At 39.2% G+C, this 26,892-nt stretch overlaps 1 protein-coding gene across 1 annotated transcript in view; it reads right to left on the bottom strand.

Annotated features, from left to right (window-relative positions):
* TRHDE (thyrotropin releasing hormone degrading enzyme) overlaps positions 1-26,892 on the bottom strand; it is a gene marked incomplete at both ends in the record, with an annotated part of 200,774 nt that overhangs the window by 167,195 nt on the left and 6,687 nt on the right. The window lies entirely within an intron of this gene.

The following is a 26,892-nucleotide window of genomic DNA, read 5'->3' on the forward strand; positions in this document are numbered from 1 at the left end:
TTTTACAAACAATTTGTACATATTGCAACATTTTCTCTAGTCTCTCTTAGTATTTCAGCATTTGCTACATAAACTAAGTCAAAGAAAACTTAGAGATATTTGTTGTAATACCAGGTTGCCAGCACAGATAAATGTGACTGTAAAATGAGAACTGCTTCCCATAGAGAGTCATGATATATGCTAAGAAATGTGCAACATATTTAAAACAAATCACATCTAACTGAAGTCAGGTTATTAACTACAGCGCATGAGAAAATCTTCATGTCTACAGCAAGTAAAAATTATCCATCAAAAAGAAAGTTAACACTTAAAAAGGAGAGCTATTCTTGTCTTATTATTTCAGAGTGCTTCAAAAAAATGTGAATTAGTAACTATGTGCAAGGTACAATGGGTAAAATTCTGACAAGTACAACTCTAGAGAGCAACACACATCTTAATTTCTATTGTATGTTCACCAAAATTATTTCCATTATACCAAAGACTAGTGATAATTTCACCACATAAAAAACAGAGGAACAGGTTCAAAAGATGTAGAACCGTTCTATTTTGAAATTTTTAAATCACTACTTTTCTTTTTTTTTTTTTTTTTTTTTGCATTAAAATGTAAGTGAAAAGGAGAAGAGGATTAAATGGATGAAGAATTGTAAGGAAAAATCTGCAGTAATTTTTTCACATTATATTAAATACTTCGGGTCAAACCAAAGGGTTTGTACAGTTCTGCAATGCAGGTAGGAGGAATATGGAATACATTCAGCATTTTGATCATGGAAATAAAAAGTAAAAATCCATTATTTACACGTGTCTAAGTGCAAAAAGACTGTGGGTCCTACCTTCTCCCCTACAGGAATTCAGTAAAGATAGTGGAAGACCAGAGAGAACTGCACAATGTTCTCCCTCTGGCACAAGAAGACACTAAAAACCTTTGCCACAAGGCTGCCAACCTGCTTTCCCAGGGAATTAAGGAACTTGACAACCTGGCAGAAATCAGGATGTTACAGTAAGAAGTTTGCATGCCTGAAGCATGCCATACACCAGAGCCTACCTCTTACTTTAGAATTAAATATGCACTTCTACATTTGAAGCCTGCTTTTGAAGACATTATTGTCTGTGTCACCTTTCATTTCATGTGTGCAGCCCCTTTGAAACCTTTGTTCTTGCAGTGGTGTTATCCTTTTAGGGGAGCACCACCTTGCTTGATATCGAGACATTTGTATTCTTTCATTTGTTGTTATAGTAAAGTTTACTGATCACAATAATTCTCTGTAACAGTCTGCATTCATTCTGCAAGGCATCTTTTCTTTAAATGTTTAGCCATCTTTTCCACGTCTTAAGACCACTCTAATTGCCATCACTGTGTTCCCCAGTGCCCTGGGGGAAATCGCAGCTCGCTGGATGAGGAATCCTGCTCCAAGGAAATAAAGTGCACCTCTATTTTTGCAATGAAAGGCTTGTTTTCACAAGCAGATGGCTCATCGGGCTCTAAAGGCCTAAACAACATCCACTGACTTCAGCTGAATGATTCTGGTTAACTACAGGGGCTTTCAGACATTCTGGAGACATGACTGGTCCAGCCTCTGGGCTAGGGACACTTTGGCCAAGGCAACCTTCACCAGTAGCATCTGCCATGTGTATAGTCCATGTTTTTAGATCACCACTCGAGCAGTCCTTGTTAGTCAGTTGCACAGGAAGGGGAAAAAAAAAAAAGGTTCTTTAAGTAAAGGGCTGCATTTTGGTCACAGCCACTGATAGTTCAGATCATGAGAAGCAGGACTGGATCTTATGTTTCTATCTCATGTGCTGTAAAGAAAACAGCTCTCTGAATCTTGAAAACAGCCTAATGCAGAATTTACACAGTGGTAACAATGCTGCATCTCTGTCACAGAATCAGGTGCAAGGTCAGCTTTGAGGCTGACAAGATGAGAAGATGCAAATATAATCCTAACCCTTGTATGAAACCATCTGATACCACAGATATTGCCAACCATCTCACCAGAGAAAACCACTCCCAAAAGTACCCACTAGCATGGAGAGCCTTTCCCCACCTCTGAATGCTGTCACATCACACAGGCGTGTGGAACCAAAAGAGACTTGAGCCTTGCTCTCGTTTAGCTTCCCACTATTAGAGCATCTCTCCAAGCAAACATGGCTAATGTTCCAAGGCTGGCATATACCTGTTTTGCTAACGTCTTGATGTACCCCTCTCCTTTCTCCTGTCTTCCAACCATTTTGCTACATGTACTTCAGTCTGAATAGGCAGAGTAAATGAGGGTATGGAAAATGAGCAGAAGTCTGGTGACAACCATAAATCTTGTTTTCTCAGGCAAGCATGGATTAGGTAACCTTGTATCAACACAGGAATCCACGATTAAGGATAGTTATCCCTCCCACCTACTTCACACAGAATTAAAAGTAACTTTGTCAGGTGTTTTAAAGCAGCTTAGAGTGCTTTCCCATTATGAAACAGATGTTTCTGCTCATCAACTGGTGTCAGCAAAGCCATCCTGGGAATAATGTCTGTTCTTTAATCCTTTCCTCAAAGCCAGCAAACTCCACATAAAGCACTGTTCTTGGGAGGCCCCTCCAAACAAGTTCCAGTCCTCTGTGTGACTATACCCACAAGTTCAGCCCAGCACTGGTACATCTGGGATCTTAAAATGATTTAAAAATCTCAGTTCAGAAAGGGCTTATGAGTAAGTTTAATTTAAAATATGTGTTTAAATTCAAACATGCCTTTACATGGTATAGTTACAGAAGGCCCTAACATTTCAACAGAACAGTCACTTTCAAACTTTATAAAGGGGGACAAAATAGTGGTTTGCCCTTTACTTCACCTGTAAGAGTTCAGCAGCCAGTGACACTCTCAGCTGAAAAACACACGCATTGCCTCTGTACTTAAAAGCTTCAATTTACTTGATAATCTGAAATCTTTTATCATTGTTTTGCTTACTGACTATTTTAGGCACAGGTATTGCTTTTACTAATGTTACAGAGATAAAAATATGGTTACATCACACATTTAATATAGCAGACATGTCTAGATCCAACAGCCTCAGCTGTGAACTCCCTGGATCACTTCTGCAACCAAGGCATTGCATCTCAAATGGGTTTTTAAATGTGATAAATTCAAAATAAATAACAGTTTGCTACATATACAAACAAGCTACAGGCCAGGCTCCGCTAAGAATGTGTATGAATTGTTTCACATGTGCACATACCTCCAGAATTTCTGCGTGGTGCAAATGCAATAAATTTTGCAACATTGATAAGTAAAGGAGAGAGAGGTGGCTGTACTGAAATACCAATTTTGCTGTAGTGAACATAGATGTGATAATGGGAAGAAATTACAGAAGAATTACAGAATAATGAATCTCCTATTCATTATTCATCATGGACAATACTCAAAAAAGACTGCATGATAATGAAATGTGCTTATTGAATACCAAAGGAACAGCTCACCTTTGCAAGATGATTTTACTCCAAACTGAGCACTGCACTGAGCCTTTTTCGAATATAAATAAAACAAAACATGTTTAAGAAATTGAAGAATTTTCTTAGAGCTAGCTGAAACCAATGAGCATTCAATGACCTGATACTTTCTTAGGAAACACCTTCGCTAGAGATTGGACGGAACTCTTTTTTATAGTAAGCACAAATCGTCTTGGAATCCTCATTTGAGACTGGTTTAACAGACCAGTTAAAACAAGAGAAGTCATCACTAAAAATAAAGTGTATATGAAAGAAATGGTCACTGAGGGAGCTACAGCAGTAGAGAGATATCTCAGGAAATTAAATGCAAGCACTGGGGGGCATGAACATTGTTGCAGGGCAAGAGAAAGAGGCTTTGAACAGAAGTAATTTATATTTCTGGACAAACACTTTTAGCATAACCCTGAAGGAGAAAGAAGTGAGAGAAACTTCCGGAGTTCCAGGTGACAGTGGAAAAATTAGGAATATTAAGCAAAGGGATTGCCTGGTATTTTCAGAGGTGTGAAAGAGGGCATGGGACAAGCATCTAGTTGTCTCATCAATTTCTGATCTGAACCAAAACAAATGCAACTGCTCCAGCCAAAGGTGCAACAATATATTCTACCAGGAGGCAAAACTGTCATGCCGACATGCTGCAATTTCTAACTTGAGATCATAAAATACTATGGAAAGTTAATGAGCTGCACTCACATATAAATCCAACCAGTGCTCAGCTGGCATACAGTAAAATACTGGCTATGTCACTGACCACAGTGCCATTAAGATTAATTTAGAGCACTTAGAATCTCTATCATCTTGTTGAAATGGCTCAGGGACAGAAAGTGAACATGTTAACAACTAATGTAGAACAAATTTAATTGCAGACACCATTTCATAGCCATTTCAGCCAACTAAGACTGCCACAATCTCACTACCACATACTCCGTCATTCAGGTTCAACTCCTATTACATCAGCACTAGAGTTCACCTCCTCTCACAACAACCTGCCAGCCAGATGAGTCAGCTAACTACACTAACCAGGTGGGTAGTGTCCAGGTAGCCCAGCTTCCTCACCTGGTCACCATGAGTTCAGAGCTAAAAACAGCATGAGAACACATTTGTGGAGAGAAGAGAGGACCATGACAGGAGAGAAGAGAGGACCATGACAGACTGGTTACAGATAAATTTGAGTTATTACAGAACTTCAGCCTAGGAGCAAGGTTCAAGTTCTTCTGAAGTGCTCTTGCAGGGAATTCAGTGTTTAAACTGTTGAGATTCCCAGTGGTTAAAGCTTCTTGCAGTCCTTTGCAGGTGTAAAACAGCAGCATAGCTTTAAGTAACAAAGCACAAAGATTTACATTATTTACCTATTACACATAAAAGTTCTGTATCACAACCCCAGAGGTAAGATGATGTGAACATGTTAACAACACGTTAACAACAAAAAGCCAATGATGGCTTTTTCCTCCAGAAAAATGTGTCTGCAGTAGATTTACCCCAGTGGTTAACCCCAATTTTAATTTCCTTTGGTTGGGCTGGGATTGGATTGAATTCTCTTATTTCAAATACTATTTATTCCCTATTCTATAGTAAAAGCATTCACATCATGCATCATTCATAAATAATATTTCACCTATTTTTGGTTAAAAAAAGAAGAGCTACAGAAGTATACAAGTTTAAAGAAAGTGCTAAGAAGTGGCTTACAATGTTCAGCAGCCCTATAGCATGCCAAATTTCACCTGGCTAGTGACTGCTTTGTCACAAGCACACAGATGCTACCTGAGAGTGATTCCATTTGAAATGATACTATGCAAACACTGTAACTGCTTATTTATATTTTGGCATTGTCTGGAGACTGTCAATATGACAGCACAATCTCTTTGTGCTTAGTCAACTACATAAATAGGAGCGAGAGATGTTTGTTATTCTCAGTCTTTCTGCCTAAAGAATAACAGGCAAAACATGAGGAAAATGAACTGTTATCATCTTCATTTTATACATGAAAGTTACAGAAAGATGAGCTTAATATTAGGAAAAAAGTCTAAAAAGGAGCCAGGAATAGAACTTGAATATCTCTGCCCCAAATCGATAAATCATCTTTTCATCATAAATCAACAAATTACTTTTCCCAAAGTAGATTTTCTGAAAAACACCACCTTTTCCATCACAAATGTAAAAAAAAAAAAAAATTACAATCCTGTTTTTAAGTTCCTCAGTCACATGTTTTTCAAAAACTAAACCTAAACTTTACTCCAAACTGTAGACCTGTATCCCTCAAATTGCTTAATTTAGAAGCATTCTGAACTCTGAAGTCCCCCACGCTGACTCATGTCTAAGAGTAGCCATCCCATTCCCATAACACCTTTTTTCAGGTGGCTACCATGCTGAGACTTATTTAGCTTTGTTTAAAGGCAAAGGTTATTTTATTATTCACTTAAAAGTAATCACTTTAAGAGATGTCAACACAGTGGTCCCCTACAAAATGGCTGGTGAGTAAAGTGATGCACTTGTCCAGAGCATAACAAAAAAAGCTGGGAGGAGACAGAGACAGACTGTACCTGACAAACCAAAGATGAATGTGAGGCCATGTCAGTACTCTCATGTTTCACATGAATTCCGCACAACCACAGTGGAAACCAAAATCTGGTAGATATAAATTTCATCCTACACATCACATGTTTGCAGTAATCTTTATCAGTATCAGGGAAAAAAAAGTAAATCAGTGGTAAATAAAGGAAACCACTGACAAAACACAGTTGCAAGAAAAGCAAAGCAGAAGCACAGCTCACCTGTGAGTTCAAGAGCATTTACTCAATGCATTGCTTTACAACAGCAGCAGTAAGCAAGAGGAACACAGCAAAGTATCTTGTAAAGTTACATGTAAACTTAATAGAAAAACTGTTTGCAAGGTAAACAGATTAGAGCTGTAAGGTGCTAGATTTTAAAGTACTCTTTAAAATTTGTTGGTACTGAAGAAATACAGAGCTTTGTAGACAAGTCTGCACTGCACTGGACTGAGCTGAAGATTTTGTGAAAAATTGTACCTAGCCCTTAGGAGGGAGAAAAATATGAACATGGGAAATTTTGTGCCCTGACTGGTACAAAAGCCATAACACAACCAAAAAACAGGTTACACCAATAAGAGCAAAAGCCTTATTAACAGTGAGAGCCCCTTCAGGCTAAAAGGAGCAAAGAGACAAGCAATTAGGCCAATGAAAACAAAAACCATAAACCATGAAATAGGGAATCAAGAAATCAAATTTTTTTTATGAACACACACTAAAATCCACTAAAAAACTTCATTAAGATCTCTGGTTCTCACTCTCAACTAATGTTTCAAATTTTTTTTTTAAAATCTCCAAATTGATAGAACAATATAAAAATAAAATAAAAAAGCTAAATGCACCAATAATATTAAAACACTTTTGTTCAACTAGCCCCTGACAAAACCATGGGCGGCTTAGGAGAGAGATAGTTATCTATCATTAACATCTCCAGCTAGAAGGATTTCAGCCCCCTTCTGAGAATTCCAATCTCAGTGTAAAACATGAGAATCAAAAGAGGAAAAAAAATTCAAAAGCAAATTACAATTATAAATAGAGAAAACAAAATAGAAGGGCTGAATCAATTAAAACATTATTCCTGTGTCAGGACTCCCATATGAGAAAGATCCAAGGCCACAACCAGGAAACAAAATGATTTACCACCTGACCACCAGCCAGGAGACACGGATAAGTGGCAAACGGAAGTTTTTGCACCATAAGACAGAAAAAGCTGCAAAATTCAAGTACTCTTGCATGTACAAACTTAAGCAAATAAATGTGATGACTCTGAAGCATGCTGGTTTTAGTCTACAAAATACACATTAATGTAACATGTGAATTGTTTAAATTAAAATACTATAAAATGTTTAACTGCAGGGTTATTAATCAAATGCCTTCCTATATATTAAATGCTCAGATGTTTATGATTACACAAAATATTTTTGCACATTTTATCATTCAAATTACTTTCTTCATCTTCAAACTTGCACTGCTCAGGACATATTTTCTGTCAGGAAGATGCACGTTAATCAGCAATGTCCTCTGCATGCCTATGGAAAAGGTCAGTTTGCTAACAATGCTTTCTCATCAGTCACACAGCTCAACCACCACATCTGGTTTACATCCAAACAGCCAGCCAGTCAGCTAAGCAGCTGGGGTTAAACTAGGTCTGGATGACTATCATACAGGTTTCCTAAAACAAAACAGTTTTCCGAGAGCTTACCTCTTCATTCATATCAACGTGCTGGCTAGCATTAGATTAAAATGGAGTGTTTAAGACAGGATCAATTATAAGAAGAAACCCTTTCTTACAAAAAAGTCAAGGCAATTCCTTTCCCAGGAAGCTAACTAGCACAAAGCAACAATATGGTCCAATGGATTATAGGAAGATGGAAAGAAGAGGAAAATTTTCTGACACCTGGTATCAAGCACGGCGATCATATTGCAGGCAAAACTGAACGTGCACTAAAGGTTTAAGTCTTAAATAGCATGTCAATTAGGGAAATAAGAAGACAAAAGTATTTTTACCACCATCATAGCTCCAGCTCCTAGCATAATAAAATGGACTGCACAGATATGTTTCTTTGCTGACAGTGGAGCAGATCTGTGCTGTTTGAACAGTCCTTCCCTCTCTTTTTTCTAGCTGACGAAGAAAGCTATTCCCTTGCTTAGCTTCCAGCTGACATTCACATCAATATAACAGCTTCATTAATGTCTCTCCTTTTAACGCTTTCTTAGAGTCTAAGACAGCATTCCCTCTCATGAGACATACCCTGACTGCACTGTGCAAGGTAAACCTTTAAAACAGCACCCTTTATTTGCTCTCATCATATCTCTACCCACAGCATAAACTGTGCCTACAACTGGAAGATATGCAGATTAACAACAATTAGGAACAATTACTGTGGCAATATCAACAGTGTATGGGCAGCAAGAGCCTTTGTGTACTTTAGCAAGTAGATACCAAAAAATGCAAAATCTTTTGGAAGCTTCCATGGATAAAAGCACTGGCAAGGACAAAACAGGACCTTGCAAGGAAGGTTCCTCTAAGTTTAACATATCAGAACAGGACCTCAAATAGCCCTTTTCCCCAAAGTTTCCAGTGTTTGAGTGTTGTTGGCAGGACAGTGAAAGACAAGATCTGTTCCGCAGTTTGTGTACTCTTAATATATGCAACAAAGTATCAGTGAAGATTGGAAACTTGAAACTTGATTTCCATAAGAAACAAACTGTCACTAACGCCATGGGGATGTGGAAAGATTATTAAAAGCAAAAGCAGACTAAAGCTTAGGCTGAGAAAATTAAACTAATAAAAATTTGAGTTTTCAGATCAGTCTACAAAGTGAAGGAAACTGCTACCAGAAGCTTCTAAAAAAAACATTTGTATAAATATCATTGACTAATATTCTGGTGCCAGTTTTGCCTAAAGTTCTCAAGTAGAGGCTATTGACTCTAAAATATCTACTATGCTTTTCCCATGAAAGTGTTCAAAGCTGTCAATTTCTATTAGGTAGAGCAAAGGGGGAAGAAAAAGATGAGGGAATAAGAAAGAAATCCCAGGGAGAAATATTGCTGCTGTATTGCATGCTCACAGTGCTGCTGAGTCCTTCTTACAAAGCTTAAAATGTTCCCTGGTTCAAGGACCAGCCAATCTCATTAACCCAACCCAAGGGATTAAGGCTATGAGACAGCCAGCTTCAACTGCTGTACTTTAGGGCCTCCAGAATGCCACCCACCCCATGCATCCCTGTGCATTACGCTTACAAATCCAAACAGGTCTCCTGACTTTTACTGCATTTTACCATTGCCCAGCTTGCTGATGAAAAAAATTTAAAAGGGCAGTAGTCACAGATTATGTCTAACAGTTATTAGAGAACTTCACCTCTGGTATTTTTTCCCTAACAAAATGAAAGGGTCTCATTCACTCACAAAAAAGAAAAAAGAACTAAACTAACCACAAGATCACTGCAGGTCTGTACGTGGTGAGCTCAGGAAATGGTAAGCTTTTGAAGGAAAAGACACACAGAGATGGGAGCATTTTCAGCAGTTGCCTGACCTTGCTTGTGAGGAGAGTTCCTCTCAGCAGCAAAGCATGGCACAGAGGAGCTGGCAGGCGCACCAGCATCGCTGCGTGTTACAATCCAGCACCTCTCAGAGACACGTGTATGGCAGAGGCAGAGCCATGTCTGAGCTAATAAATCTTGACTTGCAATGCAGCCAACGACCTGGGACACGATGCTCTGCTGACAATGCTATCCCACTCTCCATTCTAGATCCCATTAAGGCTTGTACTTTTACTCCACTGTCCACTGAGAATTACTCGTCTCTCCCTAAGAAGAGACTTCATTCATTTTACGCCAACACAGGAATGGGGTCAAGTATGAGCTGTGCAATAGCTGTAAGTCAGCTGAACAGCCATCGTTCTCCACATTCTTTTCCATTATTTTCTGTATCTAGACACTGTAACACAGACCCTTAAGCACCAGCCAAGGCCACTCCAATGATCTCTGACCCAAGTTTCACCGATGCACACTCAGCAAAGCACACTCACTTAAGACGCTGAGAAATTACTCTTGTTTGAATGTTGATTTTTATTGTCATTTGAGCTGAGATGGCTAAGGGCTTTTCAGACTCTTGAGACGTAGGCATCCTGAAAGCTCTATGAATGTTAAATAAACAGTTTAATAGGTGGTGGCCTTTGAACTCATAAAAACCAAAGCATCTCCATCACACTGAAGAAAGTGCAAATATTTTGGAACAAACTCCAAATCCTATGTCACTGAAGGCTTGGGAATTATGGAAATAAATCAATTTAGAAGGTTGCTCACATAAGATAGCCAGTAAGCACAGTAAGGAAAAAATATGATAGCACTTCCTGCCATTTTGGTCCTGCAGCTTTAGAAGAAAACTGAGAAAACAAAGTAAATACAAGTTTAAGAGTTCATCTACACTGGATGCTGCAATGCTTGAAGAGTTGATCTGTGATGCATTTAGTCCCACACTACATAGCATTATCACAACTATACAGTGTCTCCAATTAAATTAGTGGTATTTTAGACCTAACCTGAGTGGATATGTTACCTATTCCTGCTAGTTTATATAACAGCAGCTTTCCTAGCTGTACATTGCACTGCATTCATATGAACATATTCAAGGACTTAAAACTTACAACAATCAATATCAACACAAATATTTGGAAAGTAAAGTAATGGATGAAACAATAAACACCCTGTGAATATTTCTGACTCATTTAACTCCTGTGGTAAGAGTCAGCAACAAATTAAGATCATTCTGCGGACACAAAACCAGAGTTCTCAATAGGTTTGTATATTGTAATCTAATCGGAAAAGGAAAAAGAGCTCTGGTTCAGAAGTTTCCTGTACACTTGTGGATTCCAGGATTCATTTACTGAAATGAAGAAGCTGGAGAAGAACAACCCAGAAAACAAATGTATTTTCAGCTGTACAAGGTGTTTAGAGGCCATTTGCAGTAATTTTGAGTCATTATAAACAGCCAATAGCACATTATACTAGTATGAAATGCTATCCAGAATGTGGAACTTTAACTGAGAGGGAAGGGATTTCATTATTGCTATTATTATGATTATTATATTACTATACTGCAAATAGGTACTGTGGAGACACAGCATCCATGATTACAGAGTCTGTGATTCCACAGTCAGCTATTCAAGAAGAAAATTCCAGCTTGCAAACAGTTTGCAGATGTTCAAGACTTCATTAAAAATACATTGTCAGATCCGATCAGGAACAAAATGCAAGTTTGCAGAAGTCTTTCAAAGTTGTTGTGGATTCCTTTTTGTGTTTTGATTCCAGTGTAGGCATATTCCAAAACGAATTCTGTTTCCATTGTGAGTTTACCACAAACAGTACAGCACTGTGCTAATGCTTAACAAGTTGAAACATAACTATTATTTGAAGATAAAACAGAAAATGCACTTTTATTATTTCTTTTGATTAAATGAAATTGGTAAGTTTGCCAATTTTTTTTTTTTTTACTACTACTACTACTTTCAACTGCAGTGTAATTTGGTCATGTAGATACCAGCACTGCCATCTATAACCCTCAGTGGTAACTCTGCTTTCACCACCCTGAGGTTCAGCTGCCTTCATGCCCAGGTCCATCTCTGATATTTGCCTAGCTGTATAACTACTGAAAGAGAGCTGCAAGGAAGTCTGGAGGCAGAAAACAACATTAAAGTTACAGACTTTAAGATTTTTGAGACATCAGCATTAGGTCAAGGATTCAAGAAGAAAGTACCAACATGAAGGTATAAAATCACAGAGCGTGGTTAGCTGGCTGCACTGGGAATCACCACCACCAACAGCGTTGACAGAGCTGGTGGAAGATGGCAGCTCAGCAACACTGAGAGTCTATAGAAAGGAGCCACACTGGACAATTTTATCCAGCCAATGCCTGCCACACCAGCAGGGATTGTGAACAGTGGTGAGCACACTAACACAGAGCCTAGCACCTCATTAACTCCTAGATATCTTTTGTGTGCATTATCAAACAAATAATTGCTTTACACTTTGAAGATGAATGTATCCTGTATGCAGAATCTTTTTTATACCCAGCCCAAACAATGTAAGAGTGGTTGAAACAGGCTTTACCTTGGCAACAACGAAATTCCATTACTGGCAAAGCCAGTAATTAAAGAGGCATCAAACAAGTAAATCACACTCATTCTCAGGATTTTATAGAATAAGGACATCTATTTCCCCTGCAATCTTCTAATAACAAAGTAATTTTTCTTTATATAAATACAAGAATAAAATACAAAAGGCATGTACTTTATTTAAAACACTGTTTGGGGTTAGCCGTACGGGGCAATTGTGCATTGCCACTGATTTGATTTTCATTATACTGCACTGACGGCAAAGTCATTTATCTTTTCTGCTCCCAGTCTCCTTTTATCTTTTCTGTATGCTTCTGTACTTTTCCTCTATCCTGCAGTGTTGCTGAATGCTGATGAGCAGAAAATGGTACAAAACCACAGACAATCTCTTTCAGATTAAAAGTTCAGGTACGGAAGGTCCAACTTTTTTCCATATTGGAGTTTCCAAAGAAAGTGTATATCTGGCATTGTCCAGGTATATAAAGATCAGTTAAATACTTCACTGGCTGTCCTTCTCTAGACTAGACAGACTTTCAAACAATGAATGATGTTTCTCTCACAGTTCTAATATGTTTTCCATTAAAAACAGAAATTATATTCCTGTCACTGTAGAAAAAAAAAGGAAAAGCAGGTTTCCACATACCAGAGCCATGATTTTTTAACTTTTGGTTTTTTGCATTCAACTTGTTATATTTGTAGATTACTAGCATTCCATAAAAATCAGGAAAAATGGCAATATAAAGAAAAAAATCTTCCTAGCCTTATGGTACTTATCCCTTACATGCTAGCATCTCACCAGCGATGTGCATACAACTGACAACTATCAATTCACCAGCTGAACTTGCCATTATTGGTTTGTTAGTATTGAATCAAGACTGACTTAACCCTGTTTCTCACCAAAACAAAACCTAAGTATTTAATGTCATGAGAGACAATACATCCCTCTTGAAATAAAGTGGAATAAAAATTTGTTTAAAAAACAAATGTAACAATTACAGGCAAAACACTATAGCTGATGCTTCACAAAGCAGACACTTCAGTTGCATTTCAGATCCCAAAGGTCTCTGTGTTGTGCAAGACTACACAACATGGTATCTGTACCTCTGCTGTTCAATAGAGTTAATAGAAGTTAAAGAAGGATTCAGAACACACCTGAACAGATACACTGGCTAAAATGCACTCAGAACAGTTGAAGATGTTGGTCAATCTCAGCACTGCAACTGCAATTGCTAATGTTACCAAGCTTCTCAGTGACTTGAACTATAATTACCCATGACTTCTAACAACCACCTTTATATTCTCTATTCACCTGATCACTTGTATATATTAGCGCACTAGTAGCATCATTTTCAGCAAGACATTTTAGTAAATTTCCATGAAAGTTCCATCCCACAAAACAGAACACAGAACTGCCATCTTCTTGTTAGCCATGAACTCTTCTGCCACACCAGCAGAGATAAGCAGTAAGGAATGTGTCCAGAACCAATGTGGACAAATAAGCAGAAAAGTGCTCAATCTATCACAATTATTCAGAACAGTCATATGAACAAAATGCTACAGGTGAATCTCATGACAGCGAGTGGCTGGTTGCTAAAATAGCAGAAGAAATTTAACACCAGTAAGTGCAAAGAAATGTAAACAGGAAAATATAACCATAACTATGCACACACATTAGTAGTCTAAATAAGCTATAGCTCAGGGAAGAATTCTTGGGAATCACTGTGACCAGCTCTCTGAAAATGTCAGCTCAGTGCTCAGCAGATATTCAACAGGCAAACACAAAGTTACAGCTGATTAAGGAAAGGAAAAAAAACCCAAAAAAAATACTATGCCACAGAACAAACTCCAGCACATAAACTTTGAGCACTGTAGGCAGTTGTGGCACCACCCCTCTCTCATTCAGTGTTTCAAACATGCACTGTAGAACTTAAAATACATGGAGAAAGGTGATAAGGATAAGAAGAGATGGGAAGTGAATCCCATGCAAAGAGAGATTAAGTATTTTGAGTTCTGAAAAAGGACAGCTAATCTATAGACTCAGGACTGGTACACAGCAAATGGAGAACAACCAGTCACTGCTCATCACATAAAAAGAAGAGAGCAGCCAATGAAAATGTGGAATAAATAAATTTAAGTAAATGAGACACACAAGTACAACTCCAGGTCAGGGTCACTGACAAACTAGAGATCAGGAGTAATACTCCACAGATTGTCTTCCCCAAACTGGTCTCCATATAGGACACAGGAAAATATTTTCCTCTTTAGCTGTTCTTACATTAGGTGTGTAGTGTTTTTTAAAAAATACTGGGAAAAAATATCTCAGTGTAAACTAACATGATTCAAAGATCAGCTCTGGCTGTGGGTCCCTTGAACAATGTCTCTTCCTTGTGGATAACAGGACTTTTTCCTTCAACTATAGTGACCAACACAGCTAGACTCCAGAAAATAAATGATAACGGTTTCTTAATAATCAGGCGGGTGAAGTGCAAATAGAGAAACAGTAACATCTCCCTCCTCTGAAGGATCTTGCTTGTAATTCACACATACCAAGCACTGGCATTAACTTCTCCACCTGGGCAATAATGACAGCAGCTTGGATGTGAAAGACTCATGGTTAGAGGGATGCTTCACAAAGTTAGAGAGTTATGGTTAGAGTCATCTTTCTCAATGACACCTCCACGAGTCATCAAGAGTGGCAAAATTCCTTCATAGAGTTTTATATTGTTCTTTCTCCACATTTATGATGGCATATCACTAAAAAGGACAGTTGTGCATTTCCTCCTCATCTCAAGTTAGATCCAGGACTATCCACACATTGGACGAGATGGTTCGGTCAAAAGATTATTACATTTTTTTTAGTTTCCCATTGGATAATTGCAGGCTCACTGTCCAACCACAGATCACTAGATTTGACAGAAATGATACAGCAAAGTGTGCAGGCAAGGGAGGGGGAGGAACAACACAAGTCTGTTCAGTAGCAGCTTTCAGCTACACTGCTTTACTCACAATGCTAAAATGCAATCTATGGTTTGGCAGCACTATTCAAACTTAGTCTGCTGAATGGAAAACACACAATTCCTTGGACCTGAAAGACAGGGAGTCTGAAGTGACTGGAAGCCACAAAGCAGTCACCAAAAAAAGAAAGAGAAGGACATGAAAATCTGTGGTCAGAGGTCGTTAGACAGAGCAGAGCTTGTCCAAGTGACAGAACTCAATAAATATGGAAAAGCACTTCAGCTTTAAGTGTTAATTGTAATTACTACAACAGTTCAGCTTAATGAAAACATCCCAGCTTCTGGAAATCATATCTGTATTTGAGAGGAAGCAACTTTCAGAGCAGATTCTGCTGGGAAATCAGTTTTGGTTTCTTCCCAACTTCCTCATGTAGGTACTGCAAGGTGTCATTGTACTGGTGAGATCAGTTACAGAACAGAATGTGTAATTAAATGTATTTAAATACTTCAAATGCTGCTAAAGCACAAATGTACATACAAAACAGCCCTCAGGATATTTCTTCTTAGCCATCAACCCCTGAATAACAGAACTGTGAAGCCAGGAAACTCTACACTACCAGCTGCACTATGATTCACGGATCCTTTTTATCCTCACAATACCTCATGGTAGTATAATCATTCCTAGTCATGTGTGATTCATCAAAGTATTTTGTAGTAAGGACAAATGTTATAATATGCCCCATTGTAACCATGCAAATTACTTATCTTCATTTCCATACCTAAATTATGCTTTCGCTGAACTTTTTCCGCTGCTCAAGCAGCTCTCATGTTCTAAGCTAGTTCAGCATTTCAAAGATGTTTCATAGCAAGGAGTCTCAAGTTTTCTGAGAGGTGGCCTTCTTCATCCCCTTTTCACTTTTTCTAGCCTCTTTATGCTTTACACATTACTGTTTTGAGAAGGTTTGCACTAGGTTCTTAATTCTAAGCTACCACCCAATCTCCTCTGTATGCCTCACATGTTTCCTGTGGACAGAAGTTAATGTAAGTTCACTTGGCACACAAACTACACAGTACTTGCCTCAGCAACTCTGAATGACAGGTCTTCTGTGGATCATCACAAGCCAAGCAATACAGAGACAAAAGGAAAAGTTTCAAACTTCCCTTTTCTACATCAAGATACATATTCCCAATGGATTCATCTTTCTGCTCTCTTGGGGCTCAATAACTTTAATATACTCATTGCTATGCTGTCCACAAGAGATGTAATATTTTTCAGTAGGAAAGTTAATACAGTCTATTTCCTAATCCTCTGCCTCTTAAAACTTTTTTTAAAGTGATTGTCAGGATCAGCAGGTGACTGCAATGCTATTTTAGAACAGCTCATATTAACTGTCTAAATATCCACTTCAGACCTAATGGTCTTGGCTAAAGAATAAACATTCAACAGCCCCAGAAGAAGTGAAATAGAACAGAAGTACAAACCAACACTCCACATTTCACAGTTATAACAAGACTTCACAATACAGCTTGAATACAACCTGAGCATGGCATGATAGGAGACTTCCAAAGAAGGGCAGAATGCTACTTCTACCCCTGCTGGTGCTTATCGCAGAAAGGTTGTATAGTAAAAGTACTGTGGACTGAAACAAATTGGATATTCCCTCTGAAAACTCTGTTCTTTTACTTTGGAGCTGCATATTTAACAATTTAAACATACAGCATTGTTAAGGAATAAAAAGCAAAGGTTAATGATGAGAAGAAAACTAAGTTTGGGCATCACTCCCTTTCCATCCCCCAAATCCAGTTAGTAGAATTTCAGTAATACGAGATGAATTATTCCTTTAGTCTTGTGAGAGGAATAAAAAACCCAATGTATGTCATCTCTGATACAGCAGTTGCCAAAAATCTATTTATGAATGCATATTCATTCATATATATGACTTTGAATGAAGCAGTACATGTTATCACTCAGTGACACTCCCACATACAGATGTCTGAAAAACAGCCGTCTACCTATCAGGCAAAACACCTAAAACTATCAAACTTTCTCATCAGGTATAAATCAGTTTCCCTTTTATCCCATGGTATTTAAAGTTCAACAGTGAACTTACAACATTGTCAAATTTTAAACATATAGGAACACTTTTCAGTAAAACAAAACACAACATTATTGTTGTTCAACAACGGACGGGGATTTATTTAGCCAGGGGACTGAAGAGCTAAAAGAAACACACGTGGAATGCAATTGATTCAGTAGGTATACTTTCTTTGAAATTATTCCACAGGAATCCATTTCCCTTCTTTCTCCTCCGCCTTTTATTTCCTCCACCTTTTATTCCTTTTCATCTTTATCAACTGAGGTACTACTTGCCATCCTGAGGATATGAACTCTTAACTGACATTCCAAGCTGCTGTGACTACCAAACTATCACCACACTTGGGAAAAGGAGGGTGAGAGGGGAAAAAAGTGTGGGTACCCCCAGAGGTAAATGCTAATAATCACCTTTTGCTTCTTATCCTCTCCCCTACACAGTCATTTCAAATAAATAAAATATTAGCCTTCTTGTTCTGTCCCACATTGCCACACAGCACCACTGCATGCTGGGAAACAAAATGCATTGCTAAACATTTTTCATGATAATCCACTGTGGGATAACTTTTTAAATAAACTTTAGGTCATTTACCCTTCAAAGAGAAACATAATCTGCTTTCAAATTATGCTGTTCCAAATACAAAGATAACATGCTCAGTTCTCATTTCTAACTGCTCTTGCTAGGTCTCAACAGCATGCAGCAGCCAGAAAGCTGCCAGGCAGGAGCAGCAGAGGATCTCCTAGGGGTACCATTCAGTGGAACCAGGCCAACAGAGCTGGTTCTCTGGCACCTGTCCCCACCCCAGCGCATGAGAGGCAAGCCAGGGGACAGGGCCACATGCTGAGCTCGAGCAGTTGGACAGTCACAGCAACCACTACGAGCTGTAATAAACTTGAGAATGAGAGCATTGCCTGCAAAGGCAGTCAGTCAGCCTGGCTATTTCCACTACTGCAGAGTTTGCCCTGTGCAAACAACACCCTTTGAGAGTAGCAGGAAAGGACACGTGAAGCCATGGAGGCTAGACCCTAGACAAGCACATTTACAGATTCATAGAATATGCTGAGTTGGAAGGGATCCATCAGGATCATCAAGTCCAGCTACTGGCCCTGCACAGCACCATCCCCACGAATCACTCCATGGGCCTGAAAGCATTGTCCAAACGCTTCTTGAAGTCTGACTGGCTTTGTGCTGTGACCACTTCCCTGGGGAGCCTGTTCCAGTGTTCAAGCACACTCTGGGGAAAAAAACTTTTCCAGATATCCAGCCTAAACCTCCCCAGCTCAGCTTCATGCCATTTCCTCTAGTCCTGTCACTAGTCATGAGAGTGAAGAGATCAGTACCTGCCCCTCTGCTTCCCCTCATGAGGATGTTGAAGACCGCAATGAGGTTTCTCCTCAGCCTCTTCTCCAGGCTGAACAGACCAAGTGACCTCAGCCACTCCTCACAAGGCTTCTCCTCAAGACCCTTCACCATCTTTGTTGCCCTCCTTTGGACATTCTCCAATAGCTTTATATCCTTCTTACATTGTGGAACCCAAAACTGCCCCGGCACTCGAGGTGAGGCTGCCCCAGTGCAGAGCAGAGCGGGACAATCCCCTCCCTTGCCCGTCTGGCGATGCTGTGCCTGATGCACCCCAGGACAGGCTTGGCCCTCCTGGCTGCCAGGACACTGCTGACTCGTTTCAACTTGCCATAGACCAGGACCCCCTGGTCTCTTTCCATAGTACTGCTCTCCAACTTCTCATTCTATTCTGGCACCTGATTAAAAAAAAAACCCTCAGAAAAGGTACCTGAAGTGTGAAAGCACCCCACTGGAAGAGCAAAAGTGTTCTGTTAACCCTACAGATACCTTAGTAGAAAAGCAAACTGACTATGTATTCTATTAGTAAAAATGGGGGTAAACACCATAAACCTCCAGGCAGCAAAAAATACTGGGACAAAGGCAAAAAACAAGATGGCATTTTTGCAGGTTCTCCAACATGAAAATAACAGGTCAAGGCAAGCCTAAAAGGTGAACATTACAGATACCTGAGGGGTTGGACTGGCAACGGGCATGAATCTCTGAAACTTTCTCACCTCTGATTATAAAAATTGTGAACAAAAAGGCTAAGTGTCTTGAACCTGTAAGAAAAATATGATTAAAACTTACCTAAACCATGGAGGAGACATTGGTCTATAAATAAATAAAAGCACACATCACTCTCCTCCATCAACAAATACAGTATCTGTCACTCAACTAGATGTCAACTAAGTCACCTGCCTCTGTAATCCATTTTCACTGCATAGAGCACAGTTACTACAGTAGGTGTGCAGGAAAACACTGGCTTGACTGACAGATGTTCAGGCTGGTGCAGGAATGTGTTCACCTTTGCATTGTTCTGGAGCGAGATACCTCCTACAGATGATTTGGCACATCATTTTTGCTTTTATAGCAAGAGCATGACTCTTACGGAAACACGCTAATAGACTCTTGCTACTTCCTTGGATGTCAGAAAGCAGAATTCATATTGATGCCAAGGACAGACGAATAAGTTAATGAAGTCAAATATGACAGCACAACATAAGAAGCATACGGAGACATGAAACAACATAGTACAAAAAGCAGAGTGCAGCTCGAGTGTTCAGCCTTGACTAGGGGTTGCATTGTCACAGCACATACTACTAAGCATATGCTCATTAGCACATGAAAGGGAAGGGAAATAGACTCTCTCCTCTTACATCTCCCTCCTTTCCTTGTAATGTGGGAGCAGGAGGAACTGCAGGCACTTCACTCTACTCTCATCTGGGCAAATGGCAGAGAAGGAGCGGGTTAGGGTTACTAAGTCTCAGACCTTTCTTTCCTTTCATTAGCCAGCAGAGACCCCAGATGAAGCAGCGACAGGCTGAACTGCTCTTCAGTGTACAGAATTACAACTAGGAAGCTGTTCTGGCAACCATCAGGCCAGGAATCATGTGCTGCCTCTCTCTCCTCACTGTAATTGCAGGCAAGCTATAAACCTACAAAATAGCCACAAATTAAGGAACTGATTTGTGCTTTTTGACAGGTTTCTTGCTACTACATACAAAGTACACCACTGCCCCCAGATACTTTCAGGTGATCTTCCTAGCTTAAAACAAAACAAAACAATGTTTCCAAACTCAAGTCTTTCAATTCAATAGTATTACTTGCAGAGTGTACCTGGGCACTTACATTAGTAAAACAAATACCACATTTAAATACAGCATGTACTACAAGTGCTGACAGCAAGCAATTTTTAAAGGAGTAAGCACAATAAATGTACACTGTTTTCCTAGTGCACTCAACTTGCAAATTCAACCAGAAATCAATAACAATGGATTGCAAGTTTGCAATTTATGTTTTTAACAAATTCCCTGGCATATTCAGTTTAGCATGGATGCTGATCACATAGGTTTTTGTTTGTTTGTAGCATGTTTTGTAGCTACAGTATTTAAAAATTAATAAACTAGAAGTCATTTTCAATATACAAACCTGAAACAGAATGGGTAAACAAATATTGATGTGGTGAATCTGAAAAAGCTAAGATTTCTTTGGATTCCTATTGTATTATAATACAGCTTCCCACTTAAAATAATTCACAGTAGTAAGCACTAAACTGAGTAAAAGATACTTGCAGAATCAGCCTGTTGTTACTACAGCAAAAATTTCACACAAGCAAAATAAAGCACAAACACACCTATCCACATCCATGTGTGCTTTTCTAGCTCAACATAATTGCATACTTCCCAATACACTCTTCCTAACTTGCATTTTATTTTTAACTGTTTGATAAAAGCTGTTCTGAAAAAGGTGAGACTGGGACATTAGTAATAAAAAGCAAAAACAAATGGCCTTCACTGTAAGATTCAAGAACATATAAAGATTAAACATTACAAATCTGCACCAGGCTTCAAAAATATGTCTGGTGCTTCCTGTGATAGCTGTTACCTGTTTATCAGATAAACGTGTGGCCTCCCAGTGGTAAGTGATGGGCTAACAAAAGTTAAATTGCAGGGCTTCAAAAGCAGAGCACAGCTCTGGAGCTGGGCTTAAATTCAGGTTGCAGAGGAAGAAAATTTTAATTGAAGACCAGTTTTACTTTTGATAGCAAAATCATTCTGCTGTAACCAACGTGCTCACCCACAAAGAACTACCTAATGTATAATTGCTTCAATACTGATTAATAAATAATAACTGATGAAGAGACTTTGCTGGCAGTCACTAACCATCAGCTGAAGAGAGGGCCTAAGGAAGAGCCTCGGGCCTTTAACCCAGGCAGTCATTAGCTGACAGAAATTGCCTGGTCTTGAGGTCATTCTTGCTATTAGGTAAAAATATTAATAAATTTTCCAAATACAAAATAATTTTATAAAAGCTACAGGCTGAACTGCATAGTAAGTGCACAATTATTTTATACAGGACTGATATTCTCAGTTTCTTCTAGCAACTAACAAATGACAAGACTCACTGGAAAAAAGTTATTCTGCTGTTCAACCTGGGTTTTTTTTCTTTTTCTTAGACTATTAACGAAAGGCAGCTCTTCAGTCTTCTCAGACTGATCACCACACTTCAGAGAGAGGAATGCCCATTGCATTGCCCACCTGGAAGCACTGTACTACATCCATTCATCTTGTCTTAAGGACATGAATCAAGCCATGGTCCCATGCTGGAACTAAACCAACATGAGCTGCTGGACATGCACCGATTCTGACCTAAATATGCTTTGTGGCTCTGTTCACTAGCTCTTCTGGGACAAAAATGACTTTTTCACTTGTACAGAATTAAGCAACTATTAATGCATGGATCCCATTTTTGTGACCACTATATCTTTTTGAGTTATATTAAGCCAAACTGAGTGAGCTCCCCAAGCACATGCCTGAGAGAGTTCAATGCCAGGACCTTCATGCAGGCTCTCTGTAAGCCAGAAAGCACTATGGAAACAGTAACTGTCTTACTTTCCTTTAGCCAGATTATTAGAGCTCCTCCTCATTGGCCAGGGTAAGACTTAAATGTACTGTAAAGCTTGTGAACATTAATTACATCTTAGATAAAGTAATACCAAAACAAAAGCAGTGCAATAAAGGTTGACCTTATTCTGGCATAATTATTACTGTAAGATCTTTCTTAGCCTTAAGGTCTTTGTATCATGACAAAGTACTCAGCACTGATGACACTACAATAAGTTTTAATACAGGTGAAACCAAGACACACTTGGTCTTGGAGGTCTTTTCAAAATGGAACGTGCATGGGTTCAGTCACACAGTGGAGGTCCTACCCTGAGCAGCTGACCCAGCTGTGGTCAGGCACACACTGCCAGTCCTGCAAAACATGCTGCCGTCACTTTGAAATAGAAGCAGGAGTAGGAAAAGTGAAACCACGCTAATTTCTTCTTTGGGTACTGCCTTCAGCATTTCTCCTCCCACTCACCACCACCCAGCTAGATAGCCACTTTCTTTCACAGCTGCTCATTCCCATCTTCTCTGGTTACTGTCTGCACTTGTCTCTTTAACCCCCGCACTCAATTCGATCTGACTCCACTCCTTTCCATACACTTTCTTTTTCTATTTTTAGCAGATACTCCCCCTGACAAGAGAAACACTTCAGTGTTGCCAGTTGGCATTTTATTTCCATACCCATCTCCACATCCCATCCACAGGAAAAAGGAAGAATAGGAGAAGATTAATCTCCCAGAAACATCTTTTCCAGCAATATATTCATCTCCACTGATACATTATGTGCTCTCTCCTTCCACTAATTCAAAAAGAGAAAGAATTTACAGGGGAAAAAATGAATTAAAATAACTTACGAGACATTGAAAAGCCAGGCAGGAAATAGTGAGTTTCCATGTTCACCTGACAAAGGAATGAGGAATAGAGGGTTTGGAGAATAGACGCACTAATCCAAAAAGGGGAAAAAATAAAGCAACAGTAGTAGGGAAAGGCCTGGTGGATTGAAAGCACATATAAAGACAACAATGAAGGAAAGAGACAGAGATGATGTGACAGACAATACAATCCAACCAGCAATATTTTGCTTTTTAGAATTACTGACAAAGAAGATGATTAGGAAATGCAACATAAGACTAGAAGCAAGCAAGCATGTGGAGGTAAGTGGAGTTTTGTAGATTATTGTACTGTGCAAAGATGCCAGCATACAGAGCCCATGATTTTGCCCAGCTACAGCTGGTACAACTACTAGAGCCATACACTGATCAGCTAAGCCTGCCTGTAAGGGCATCCGTCCTCCCTCAAAACAGCATTACCTCAGGCACCACCCTGGTAGAATACACTGCTCCCTAGTCCATAGCAGCATAGATGACTGCACTGCACCACTGTCCTTTCCACAGGAATAAAGTCCCTGCCCAAAGACAAAGGCAGTTGCAGTGATTCCCTGTAATCCCAGCTGAATCTGAACAACATACCACATACCTGTAATGCATGTAAAAAGTCAACTCTGCTTTTAAATTACCTAATCTGGAAGGGATGCAGATCAGACCTGTATGGACTAAAGAGTTATGGATGTGATAATGATTCACATCCACTCCTAGAAAAGAACTGCTTGTCTTAATTCCCTTTGCCCAATTAATTTTAGTGTGTGAAATACAAAACATCTTCATGCAAGAATTATATAGGCTATAGCCACAGAGGTATTTTGATTGGCTACCTAAGCTTTCCAAAAGACAGCTTCTATTTAAAACTTGATTTGTATTGAATGTCATGCTTAGGTTTAAACTAATTTTGAGTTCAGTGGCATTCTTTGGGAAAATAGGAACAGCTAACATTTAAGCAGTTTTGAGGAAAAAAAAATTGCTTTTCATCTCACAGCTACTTCTGTTCTTCAGAGAGATTATCTACCTTTGACCATAGCACTTTATTAATACTGGTCAGCTGGAAAAGAAGTGAGATTATGATCATTAGCATGCTGTCAAAATTTGAAAGGACAGCCCACTCCCCCCCCCCCCAAAAATATTTTGTGAACCAAAACCAAGTTCATAGAAGTGCCAAAAGAAAACCACAAGTATATGCAAGCTGGAGTGTTTTAGGTGTCTACTAAAAAATATAATACACACTGCATTAATTAAGATGATGATTCACCAATATAAGAAATAGCCTATCAAGATGCTTCAGCTGAAGGTTTGGATAATTTTCCTGAAAATCCATTCATTTTTAGAAGCAAACTTACTTTTATTATACATTTAAGTTAATTGCCATGGACATGAGAGTAACTACATTTTAGTAAAAAGTGGCTTTGAAGGAAACTAAGACATTTGAAATTCTATGTGCAAGGATTCAGATAATTTCAAATTCACCCAGTAGCATCCATGAACTCCTGGCATTGCAATACAAGAGACTCAAAAAGATGGATTACCTCAGCAATTCATCTGAACGAATGCAGCTCTGAAGTGCTTGCCGTGAGTTCATACCTTAAAAGACACTCTTTCAACAAAACTGAACCATGATAAAAGATGATCAGATCCCCAATGGAACCGAAAAATAGCAAGATATATTTAACCAATAACCCAGTGCAAGCTATTTTGGTATTCCTGGGCATTAATACACCTCTGTAATAAGGGCTTTATAAAAAAACAAGAGCTAAAACTCTAGACTAACCAAACAATTTTATGGGATAAGAGACTATCTCAATCTGTGCAGGATTTTGGTCTTCAAGTCTTCACAAAGATTAACCTACTAATTTCCATAATTGTTGGCAATGTTCTGTACCGTGCTACTGTCAAGCAGGTGGGATATACATATATATGTCCTACATGAGTTGAACCAACAGACTCGAGCATAATTACAAGGCTCTAGTAACCACAAATTCCTAACAAATGAATACTTGGACTCTCTCTTCAGATTCCAGTTAAATCTAAAGTCTTGTGAACAGTTTTGGGAAACACGAACAGCAGAAAGTTATCAACTGTTGTCTACAAGACATAAGTGTGCCTCTGTCTTCAAGGCATAAAATATGTTCAAGCAGCAAAAAAAGTACAGGACATGAGCTCTAAAGAATACTACAAGAAAATGAGTTAAGGAGAAAGTATGTTGCATGTTTCAAATTGATGGTCCTGAGGTCCATCCCCCACATTTCAAGTATTTGCTTACACCAATAGCAGTGATAGGAGAAGGAGTAACAGTTTCAAAACAAAAGTGGGCAGCTTTAGATTAGGTGTTATGAAGAAATCCTTTACTGTGAGGGTGGTGAGACACTGGAACAGGTTGCCCAGAAAAGCTATGGATGACCCATTCCTGAAAGTGCTCAAGGCCAGGTTGGATGTAGTTTTTGAGCAACCTGGTCTAGTGGAAGGTGTGCTTACCCATGGCAGAGGGTTTAGAACTAGATGGTCTTTATGGTCCCTTCCAACCCAAACTCTTCTACAATCCTATGACTATTACAAAAGTCTCAGCAGTTCCCATATCACATACGGGTTAAAGCACCTCAGAGAACCACTTCCTAGTCATACTTCCTCCTTTTGTGGTGCCAGAGAGTAGCATCACAGTCTGCTGGTCATGGTATAAAAGGGCTGAAGAGGAGTGAAAGGGCCCCAGCATCCTACCCAGCTGTTCCAATAACAAAAACAAGACTTATTTGTTGATCCCTTCAGTATGGCCTATGTGAGATATGCCAATGCTGTCCTGGGTCTGCATTCCATCAGCGCAGCCTTGAATCCATGCTAGGGCTCTGGCAGTAGCACAACAATCTGGACCAGTGAACTGTTTTGGCTGAAAACTTACTACATTTTCAGTTATTTTTCAGGTCAGTTTTCAGTCAGGTCATACAGCTGTACAGCTGACGACAGCTGGCAAAAGGAAGGCCAAGAATACCTTTGGCTCAGAGAAGGTGGATTAGCTCCCTCCACTGCAGCACAATGCTTAGGCTGGCTCAAAGTATTTAAGGAGATATTTCCTGATGTGATCAGTCTGCAGCCCTTCCTCGTGCCCCAGGCTACAGCACAAAATCATACAGCATTTGCCAAAGTACAAGGTAAGCACCCCTTTGCTCAGGTTCACAGTTCAAACTGCTGTCTAGTCCTCTACTTCCAGAACTAGCTCTGTTTTGTTATTCACAGTAACTAAGTATGAAGGGTTTCTCTGTATGTTCACCTGAAAAATCAAGATGACAGTGCTATGAAATATTCTATGAAGTTGACAGCATTTCTCATGTATGTTTTGTCTTGTTATACAGTTCTGAGCTTGATATTTGTACACAGAACCGAAACTGACATAAATAAAGGGTTTTCTCTCTTTTTTTTTTTCAAGGCATAACTCCTGGAAGCATGCCATATTTGCAAAAAACAGATCCAGAAACTTAGTGCTTCCGTCAGCCTCAGGAAGTGGATAGGTTGCAAAGTCCTGCTCCTGAGCAAAAGATCTAAAATAGAAATTACTATATCAGCCTCCTGAGCTAGCATACAGCACACCAAGAGGCACGTCAGTACTGAAGGAAGGAGACTGGAACTTACCAGTAGTACTGCTTTCTTTTAATAGTATCATGAACTAGTATTGCAAAGGCTACAGGAAAGACAAGAAAAAACTTCCCAAGAAAACCAAAGTGTAGTTTAACAGCATATTTAAAAGTTTAAAATTTCATCAGATGACCACACCTACTAAGATAACCATTTACAAAAGGCCCAAGACAAACCAAAAATGTTAGACAAACCTACAGGAAAGGCCCCAAGCAATACACACAATCATTAAATAGACTAG

Source organism: Coloeus monedula (genome assembly GCF_965178545.1).
Source record: "Coloeus monedula genome assembly, chromosome: 4".
Taxonomy (NCBI): Eukaryota; Metazoa; Chordata; class Aves; order Passeriformes; family Corvidae; genus Coloeus; species Coloeus monedula.